We start from the raw sequence: 11,020 nt of genomic DNA, 5'->3' as shown, positions 1-11,020 counted from the left end.
GATGACCAACCTCTGTATATCAGGGCTAAGTAGGAGATGCTGCCCCAGACCTGGGATCCCCAGCATCATTAGGAATGATGGGATTCTGGTGTGGAAGAGTCAGGGGCCAGAACTTAGCCATCAGAGGCAAAGTGGGCATAAACTACCATGGACTCCAAGGATGGAGGAGAGTCATGGTGGCTTACTTTTTAGGGTTTTGTGGAGATGGCTTCTGATCATGGTTTCTGAAGGAGGAGATAGTTGAATAGCTTATTGGGCTGCTAATTAATGTAGTAAAAGAAAAACAACAACAACAACCTTGTGAGTTAGTAAGACTCATAACACGACTATCATTGCCTGCAATAGAAAATTGCATTTCCTTCACCCACTCCCCAAATCAAATCAAAGTCAGTTAATAGACAGGGAGCCTGTTGACTGAAGGGGAGTTCAAGTCCCTTTGAAAAACTTCTATGGTCTGAATGTTTGTGTCCCCTCAAAATTCATGTTAAAATCTTAATGCCCAGTGTGATGGCATAGAAGGTGGGGCTTTGGGGAAATGTTTAGATCATGAGAGTGGAGCCCTATTCATGGGATTAGTGCTCTTATAAAAGGGATCCCACAGAGGGGATCCCACATGAGGACACAGTGCGAAGTCGATAGCCTGCAACCTAGAAGAGGGCCTTCACCAGAACCTGGCCATGCAGGCTCCCGACCTTGGACTTCCAGTCTCCAGAACTAGGAGAAATACACTTCTGTTGTTTATAAGCCACCCAGTCTGTGGTGTTTTCTTACAGTGGCCCGAACAGACCAAGATAAGAATGTTCCATCTTTTAAGATAAACATTCTCCTGAACTTTCTCCAAGAAGGTGCCATCTCCCAGGCAATGGGGGTGCTGGGGGCAAGGGAGTGCCCAGACGTTCCAAGGACTGCTGGATCAAGGGAGCTGGGCTCTCAGGAATACCAGAACTTAAATGCCATCACAGTCCTGCAGTCAGAGTGGGGCTTCTGTAGAGCAGGAGATACATGGAGGTCTGGTCCAAGTCTGTCCTCTGGTGGGGCCAACATAGGGTTACTACTGGGGATTTCTCTGTGGGTACTGAAGTCACTAAAGCTGATACCAGGAAATCATAACAGAGAGAAAAATATTGAAGTCAGAGAACAAGGAGTAACAAACAAGCAGGAGGGGACTAGGGATCAAACAAACCTATGCCACAGCAGTGACCCATGCTGCTGCAGTGATACCAGATCCTTAACCCACCGCATCACAAGAGAACTCCAGCACCAGGATTCTTGAGGGAGCATAAATGGCCTGAAAACATGCGCAACCAGGGGATTTTCCACACTCCAGGCCCATTCTGGAAGAGCCATTAGCTTAAGAAACTATCCACTAACGCATGACACCATGAGATAAGGTTTAGCATACAAGTTTTGTCTCAAGTCACTTAACCCTTTGGTCTCACAGCTTCCTAGGTGATTTGCTTAAACACCAGCAACTATTAGATCTCAGAAGCAGAATAGTCACTGTACATTCATCGCTGTTCAGCTCAAAGTCTAAAGAAAAATCATTTTCAGCCTCCTCTCCCTCCTGCCAGTGCCACCTGGCAAATGAGAGCATTAATGAGATAATGTTGTTCAAAGGGCTTTAAGCTCCCTGGAAGAAAGGCAGTCCGCAAATACAAGGTATCATTATTTGCCGTTGCCAGGTGATTCTGCACAGGTGTTCCTTTCTAGCAGCCTTCCTTCCATGCCCTAATGCTTTGTCACACTCTGTGATGGATGTCACACCCTGATAGGAAGAGTCATGGTTAAGGGGAATGCTGTACTGTGTGTTCCTTACTAGTCTCATCTGCTCTGCGTACCCACACACCGCCTTAAGTTCTCACCAAGGCTCAGGTCCTACGGCTTAACAAGACCTCACGGTGTTTGGTAGGGGCAACAAAAGGCTTTGTTAAGCCAAGCAGAATATATACTCTACATGATGTATACCGTACACATGATATATTTATTTACACTCTCTTTGCATATAGATATATACATATGTGTATATATACACAGCAAATGACACAAAAAACAGCCCATAAATTGGGGTAGTACTGGCCTGAACTCTTCCTTAAGATACTGATGGAGTTTTAACAAGCCAGGAGGAGCTGAGAGATGGCTGTGTCTCTGTTCTGCTTTTTTTCAGATCGCTTTCTGCTGCTCATCTTTGATCCACTTGAGTGTCACTCACTGGTTTTTATTCCACCCTGATTCACACAGATAATTGAGCTCCTTGATAAAACTCAGAGTATTTCTGTCTAATTTTTATCTTTTTGTTAGTGCTAGGGGCTCAGGGCTGTCTTTCTTCTGCTGTAGAGATATTTTGTGGCTGTCCATCTTATAATTAAGGGGATCTGCCATCACCACTCCACTGCCTCTGTTCAGGGTTAAATCACTTCCCAACATTACAGGGGAAGAGGGGAGAAATGTAGTTACATGAAGCAAGACCTTTCAGAAGCTTGGGGGCCAGAGAACCGCCCAGAAATAAAGATCTCACCCATCTTCCTATCCTGTTTTGACAGTTGGGGCACGTTACTTCGGTTCATTTTTGGTCAAGTTGTTGTAGCAGGCATGGTAAGTGACAGTGTGTGTGTATATTTGTGTGTCTCTGTGTGTGTGTGTGTGTGAGAGAGAGAGAGAGAGAGAGAAGAGAGAATGATTTAAAACAGAGATAAATATAAACAGACTAGAAAAGAAGCAATGGAAAATAAAATATTAAAAAGGAAGCAGAGAGAAACATGGTTTTTCAGACTCTCAATAGAGCTATAATAAGTTTTATTTCCTTTACTTGCATGGTAAAGGTCACTGGTCTCTATTTACTTTTGCATTTTAGTTTTCCATTGAACTCTGCCCAGGGAGTTGCCCTTTGCTTCTCTCTGCCTTTCTGTGCTCCTCCCCACCAACTTTCCTTTCCTTTCTTTCCTCAGATTTAACACAATCTCTTTAACTCTAGCCCAGGAGAAGGCTCTTTGCGGCTTATATTTTTAGATCATCTCTACAATCTTCAGCCTCTGTGTCTGGCTTAATCCAAGGGGACCATTCAAATTCAGGATGTTCTCTGGAATGTTTTATCACATCGCAGGATCTCCAAAAGGGTTGGTCTCTGTGGCCAGTGCTTGGGATTTTCACCTTAAATATGCCTGGTCTGCCTTGTCTGAAATTTCCTGGGCATGGGGGCGTTTTGGGGCTGTAGGGATGGCCACTTCTCCATTGATTTGAGGCCGGTGATGCTGGCATGAAGTCAAGTGCCAAAAATAAACAAACAAACAAAAAAAAAAACCCAACAAAAGCAGAGTTGGAAAATAAAGTGAGGAGCTCCTGTCGTGGCGCAGCAGAAATGAATCCGACTAGGAACCAGGAGGTTGCAGGTTCAATCCCTGGCCTTGCTCGGTGGGTTAAGGATCCGGTGTTGCCATGAGCTGTGGCATAGGTTGCAGACATGGCTCAGATCTGGCGTTGCTGTGGCTCCATTGTAGGCCGGCAGCAATAGCTCTGATTAGACCCCTAGCCTGGGAACCTTCATATGCCACTGGTGCAGCTCTAAAAGGATAAAAGACAAAAAAAAAAAAAAAAAAACCCAAACAAAAAACAGAAAGCGAAAAGGCCTGCTCCTGCCATGCAGAGGTATTTGTATTAGAGAGTATTTCCCCTCCAGCCACTGCCTGTGTGAGAGGAGAAAGCTTTCTTTTCTCAAGCTTTTCACCCAGTCTTACTTGCTAAGAGAGGGAATCCAGAAGAGTTGATTCTTCTCCAGCCGGGAAAGCAGCCCGAGAAGTGACCTGGGGAGTGACTTTCCCCACCAATACTGCCAAATAGGATTTGAATTTAATTCATTCAGAACATATGAAGACACTCAGATGTGCCAGATTCTGTGCCCAATGCTGGTGTTTTAAAAGATCACTATGCTAGAGAAGGGTGAGCAGGATTTGCTGTTCCACTGGACTTGGGAAGTGGGGACAAGGGTGGCGTAGAGGATGACTCCTTGGTATCCTGCTTGGGCAACTGGGAGGAAGGTGATGATATTAGTGAACAAAGGCTATGAGAGGAGCAGGTTTGAGCAAGGTGGGGCTGGGAGGGAGTGGGGAAAAGAGATGTTTCATTTGTTAGGTGTTAAGTGAAGCATGCTGTTAAGACATCTGCAGTGGATATTCCAGAAAGGGGTGGAGTATAGGTCCAGAGCTCAATGGAGAGCCGAGAACTAAAAACTTGATCTGGGAGTCATCTGTGTAGACAGAGTCATCGCTGTGGCTTGGGGTTCCCTAATATGGATAAAGGGAATAAACACCTGTTGCAAAATGATAGAAGATATATGCATATATAAATATATATACATGTGTATGTAGGTGTATATACACTCTCTCCACCCACAGAGCATTGTCTAACATTTGCATTGCTTTGCCCTCACAGTATCCCTTTCTTCAGGCTGAATTTTGTCTTCGGGCCATCAGCCATGGTGTTGAACTTACTATTTGGGGTGGTAGTGCCTACCAGTTGAGAACTGAAGGAAAAGATTTCTCAGAGGCCTTGGTACCCACTTGAACTGGGTCTTTCTGGAAGAGCTGCTCTCCTCTTTGGTCTGATATAAACTGTGAACCAACAGTGTTTTCCCTTTTGAATGACTTGTAGAGAACAGAACCCATTTCAGATTTTAAAAGCCTACCTTGGAGTTCCCATTGTGGCGCAGTGGTTAACGAATCCGACTAGGAACCATGAGGTTTTGGGTTCCGTCCCTGCCCTTTGCTCAGTGGGTTAATGATCCAGCGTTGCCGTGAGCTGTGGTGTAGGTTGCAGACGCGGCTTGGATCCAGTGTTGCTGTGGCTCTGGCGTAGGCTGGCAGCTACAGCTCCGATTCGACCCCTAGCCTGGGAACCTCCATATGCCGCGGGAGCGGCCCAATAAATACCAAAAAGACAAAAAATAAATAAATAAATAAATTAAAAAAAAAAAAGCCTACCTTGATCTTCAGAAACATTTTTCTAGAACTACTTTTGTAGAATTCTATGAAAATGTGTAGGGTTTTTGGAATACTAACCTTTCCCTTAGATTCCTTTTCCCTCCTTCCCTCTGATTTTCTATTTTTATAATGATGCGGTGCTTGTATCATATGCTGCTTTAAATATCTTTTTAGAATGAGGCAAGGTACTAAAAAAATAATACAGACAAATGAGCACAAAAATAGGGGGTAAACAAATTTCTAATCTGTCTCCACAAAGCTTCTGTCTGTTTGGAAAGGTTTTTCCCCTAATTCCTCCCTCACTGCATCCACCCCACATCCCTCTACAAAGAGGGGAGAAACACTAAGGGCAAAACAACATGTGTGACTTGCGCATGAATATTTGCAGAGGCGTAACTGAGGAACACGTGACTGAGACATCCAATCACATGAGTTATTGCTCAGTCCCACTGTTGGCAGCTTGCTTGTTTTGCACAAGCAAGCAAGTGTGCACATGGAAGGAGGGGATAAACTCCATGAAGGGAGAGGATGAGTCCTTAATCTACTCCAGGCACCTACTACATTTCCGGCCACAAGCGGAACATGTTGAGTAGGAGGAAGATAGGGTGGTGGATGTTTCTGATCATCGTTATCAGGAGGAGAGAAAACTTTGACTTGAAGGTCACCTATTCCCAAGTCTGCAAGTGGGGGTGGGGAAGGAGCCAGATGAAATGATTCTAATCTTTTCAGCCTCACGATTTATGGGCCTGGGAGTCGAGACGCTCTCAGTTGTAGACTCTCTCCCACGTGGTATTTTCCATAAATTTAAATCTTGCTGCTAATACAAAGCACCATGCACATGCATCTCACTTGGTATAACAGCTCTGTTTCTGGGCATTTTCTATGTAAATTGAGCCCTTGCACAGTAAATGGGATCATTTAATATACAGCTGGGCAGCTCTCCGTTCAAAGGAACCAAGGAGTGATTCCTTTTGAAAGCAATGGTTCCTCTGTGACTTAAGTAATCACATTCTAATTTATGTTTTCTCTTAATTTGGACTGTAATTTAAAGAGTTTCTTTAGGGAGTTCCCGTCGTGGCGCAGTGGTTAACGAATCCGACTAGGAACCATGAGATTGTGGGTTCGATCCCTGCCCTTGCTCAGTGGGTTAAGGATCTGGCGTTGCCATGAGCTGTGGTGTAGGTTGCAGACGCGTCTCGGATCCCGCGTTGTTGTGGCTCTGGCGTAGGCAGGGGGCTACAGCTCCGATTCGACCCCTAGCCTGGGAACCTCCATATGCCGCGGGAGCAGCCCAAGAAATGGCAAAAAGACAAAAAAAAAAGTTTCTTTAAAAAGCTTTACTTAATATAAGTAAATGAATTAGTGCACACCCTACAATATTTTTCCCAGGGGCAAAATGATCATCCATGTGTCATACTTGTAATTATATTTTAAATCAATGATTCGATCATAGCCTTAGGAAAGGTACAGATGTCAGGAAACGTTTCTGCTCATTAGCTCTTATAAAGCAAGGACAGCCAGAGTCTAGTTTGTTCACCTAAGGATAGCTAGCCTGGCTACTGCTGAGATGTCCTGAGATCTATGATGAAGGCTATGGAGGACTGTGGGGTTGGCGACAAGCATGAACAGAGAGGAAATTGGTTTAAATCATACCTTGACTCAGTCATTTGCCTTGAGCCTGATTGACCTTGGGCTGATCTCTTTAAATCACTGAGCTTCAATTTCCTTAGCTTAAACATGGACTAAGACATATAGGGTCTCTAAGAGTGTGGAGGGACAATTTTCATAATATACTTACTTTTAAAGTGCCAAGTACAAAGCTTATTAGTCATTGATAGAGGACAAGGTGGTTGGTTTTGTTTTGCAAATTGGCCTCTGCTTTTAAAACACCTTTTTCAGAGTTCCGAGGGGGCTCATCTGGTTAAGTATCTAACATTGTCACTGCTGTGGTTTGGATTCTATTCCTGGCCTGAGAACTTCAGCATTCCTCCCGCATGGCAAAAAAAATAGACACGAGGTTTTCCTGACAGCCTTTGATTCAGCATATTTTTTTCTTTTTAGGGTCGTTCCCAGGTTAGGGGTCGAATCGGAGCTACAGCAGCTGGCCTACACAACAGCCACAATAATCCTGGATCCAAGCTGAGTCTGTGACCTATGCCACAGCTCATAGCATTGCTGGATCCTTAACCCCACTGATCGAGGCCGGGGATTGAACCAGCAACCTCATGGTTCCTAGTCAGGTTGATTTCCACTGCGCCAAGATAGGAACTCCTGATTCAGCATTTTCTAATTGAGCTTGTGCAGTTTTAAAGATTCCCTGAAGATTAGCAATCTTTATCCGTCCCATCCTTTTGAAAGGAATTACATCAGGAACATTTGTAGAAAAGACAAAGTTCGCCCTCTAGTGTGGCCTCTGAGAAAGACACAATAGGAATCTATGAATTAGTCACAATGTGCTTTTTTCAACAGTCTGCTCTCCAAATGATATTTTATTCTGCCCTTTGCATTGAATCCTCACTTCTTTACTAACTTATTTTGGCTACTAGATATTTACTTGATTGCTCTTCGAATGAGCTCTTTATATTTTATCATGTTATATATTCTGCTGACTTTTTAAGTCATTGAAAATTTTCAAAATTAGTTCAATTTTATTCTTACTGGGTGGTATTTTTATAGTCATAGCTGTAATGCGAATGCTGAGTAGTAGCCTCCCTTGATTTATTTTACTTTGATTTAATTTCAAATTAAATAAGCTCAATCAAGATTATGAGCTAAAGTGGTGATGCTGGGTGTTGTAAAAAACCCAGCTCCTGGTGAGTAGAAAAAGGGCAGAGAAATGAATGCTCTCATAATTTCAGAATAATGGCAGGCATTTAATCACATTAGCATATGATACACTAGTACATAAAGTTTCTTTTTATGGATTTACTGGCTGCTTATATTGTTTTAAATTGGCATGGCCTGTCTTCACCAAGCTTTGAGCTTTGTGCAAACATTTCGGACTCCTTCTTGGGATCCCTCAGTAAAGAAAATGTAGCAATGAGAATTTCGTAAGGCACATGGTTAAACATACAAATTTTTTACTATCTTTATTTTTCTATTACATGACATAAAGTGTACCTTGATTTCCTACTTCTGCCTTTTAGGCAAAAACTTAACCAAGTCACTTCTAGATCTGGTGGTGCACTGGAGCTGGCTCAGACCAGCAAGAACCAATTGTTAAATTTTGAGAAATTTTACACATTGGTTATTACTTAAAATTAAATTGTGTAAACCTACAACTAAATAAAGAAGATTAAGAGCCAAGAGAATAAATATATAAAACCTATCACTTCCTAATGAGCTTAGGTGTCCATCTCCAGGCTTCCACTCCTCACTCTGATCCTTCTGTCTGTTTCCTTCCAGGTCTCTGCCCAGATGGCTAAGCTTTTTATCACTGCCCCACAAAGTGGATGATCAGGGGCTGTACCGAACTCTCTGCCTATGAGGGTGGTTTTCCCTTGCCTTTAACTTTTAAAGCCACTCCTGAATGAGGCAGCCAAACCTCTTCACATTGTACCCACAGAACAAGGCTGACCCGCCTGAAACCAGGCTGACCCACCTGAAACCGGGCTCTGGCTGTTCTCTCTCTTCTAGGATTCTTCATTTGGTAAGAGTGTGGATTGAGGGAGGGGTACTACTGTGATTTTGGCAGATGCCTTGAGGGTCTGGGTTACAAGTTCATAGAACACACAAGCCCCCCTGGTTCTGCTCATGCTCAATCCTGATGTGCCATCTTCGATTTATGATGGATAGTTATTGAACTCTTATTATGACTTTGTGGGTCTGATGGGACTCAGTTCATGATAAAGATCTCTGGCCAAATAATTACTTGTGGTTCCATCTCTGCCAGGGCCAAGAAGCACGATGGGGGTTGCTTTTCAGGAGGTAGATAATTCTCCACTGGTGAAGACATGGTCTTCCTCTAGAAGCTCAAGGGCTTGTGGTGTGATTCTCCCACTGAGGTGTGCCACAGTCTTTTCTCACTATTGATATTTCCACAGCGCCGCATTTGCTGGTTGTTTTTCTCCCAGTGAAAGGCTACTTGCAGTCTAGCTTGGACCCTCTTCAAAGCCCTTTCCTGCTCTAGGCTCCACACAAAAATCAAGCTTTTCATATCACCCAGTGTAGGGGCTGGAGCAGTCATCCTAAGTGTGGGCTACTCTGACCCAGAACCTGAAGACACCCACCACATGGAGCTTCCTTCTTTGTTACAGGGGTATATGACAAATTAACTGACTTTTGCTGGGGCTGGGTGTCTTCGCGTGCCCCTAACCAATAAATCTTGCAAGTGTGGCAGGTTCTGAATCTTTGCAAGGTTGATTTTTCCACCACTGTAGCACATATGTAGCCTGCAGCATGCCAGCCACCTTTTGCTCATTCAGCCTAATCAATATATTATCACTGATGTCATAGATCATTGTGCTATTCTGCGTATTGTCTAGATGGTCCAGCTCTTTTCTGTTTCATGTTGGAGAGCTGGAGAGTTAATGTAGCCTTGGGGCAAACCTAGAAATGTATTCTATTGTTTATTCCATGTGAATGCAAGATGTCTTTTATCTTCTCATGGCAAAAAACAAAACAAAACAAAAAAACAAGAACACTTTCACCAAGTCATTGTCCACACACACACTGTGTAGCTGAGGCACCTGATACCCACCCAGCATGGTAGTTGCAGTCGGGTTGAGCTGGCAGTAGTCTGCAGATGAATCCTACAGGAGGATTCTCGTTCTGTAGGTGCCAGACTTGTGGGTTAAATGGAGGTGTGACAGAGACCTCCTCGAGAGCCTTAAGGTGATGTGATCCTGTGGTTTATAGTAAAAATATATATATTTTGTCCCCATTTCTGGATCAGAGACTTAAGGAGATGTGATGTTGTGTATATATTTGATCTTTGACATCATTTCTGGTTCAGAGCTTCTAAAACCTTTTAAGTAATAAGAATGACAAAGGTGTTTTGTCATGTTAAGGAGGTGACTTTTGGGCTCCACCTAAGGCTGGGCAGGTTTCCAGGGGACCCAAACATGTGAGTAGAGGTTTAGAACTTTTAGTTGCATCCCCCTGACCTCCTGAGAGGGCAGAAGAGCTGGAGGTTGAATCAGTTGTCTATGGTCAATGCTGTAATCAATCATGCCTATGTAATAACGTCTCATAAAAATGCAAACAGATGGGCCTCAGAGAACTTCTGGGCTTCAGTGAACATGTGGAGATTTGGGAAAGTGGGTGCCTGGAGAGGGCGTGGCCGCTCAGAGCCCATGACTTGTGCATTGCCCTGTGCATCTCTTCCGTCTGGCTGTTCTGAGCTGTATCCTTCACAATACCTCGCTTATTATGCTCCACCATCTTGTGTTTTGCAGATATTGCAGTTTTTACACATTAACGGTTGTGGCAACCTTGTGTCAAGCAAGTCTGTTGACCCCATTTTCCCAACAGCCTATGCTCCCTTTGGGTCTCTATGTCACGTCTGGTAATACCTGCAATATTTCAGACTTTTTCATCATTATTATGTCTGTTATGGTGATCTCTGATCAGTGACCTTTGGTGTTGCTATGTAGTTGTTTTGGGGTGCTACAAACTGTGCCCTTATAAGATGGTGAAGGTAATTGATAAATGTGTGTGCTCTGACTACTCCACCCACTGGCCAATCCCTTACTTCTCTCTCTCTCCTCAGGCCTTCCTATTCCTGAAGACACAACAGTATTGGAATTCGGCCAATTACTAACCCTACAATGGCTTCCAAGTGTTCAAGTGAAAGGAAGAGTCACACTCAAAATAGTCTCTCACTTTAAATCAAAAGCTAGTGAGGGAGTTCCCACTGTGGCTCAGCAGGTTAAGAACCTAGTGTCGTCTCTGTGAGGATATGGGTTAGATCCCTGGCCCTGTTCAATAGCTCCAAGACCTGGGGTCTTCCATATGCTACAGGTATAGCTGATTAAAAAAAAAAATAAAGAAAGAAAAGAAAAAAAACTAGGGAGGAAGACATATTGAAAGATAGGCTGAAAGCTAGG

This window comes from Phacochoerus africanus, chromosome 3 (genome assembly GCF_016906955.1).
Source record: "Phacochoerus africanus isolate WHEZ1 chromosome 3, ROS_Pafr_v1, whole genome shotgun sequence".
Lineage (NCBI taxonomy): Eukaryota > Metazoa > Chordata > Mammalia > Artiodactyla > Suidae > Phacochoerus > Phacochoerus africanus.
This window is presented reverse-complemented; position numbering follows the sequence as displayed.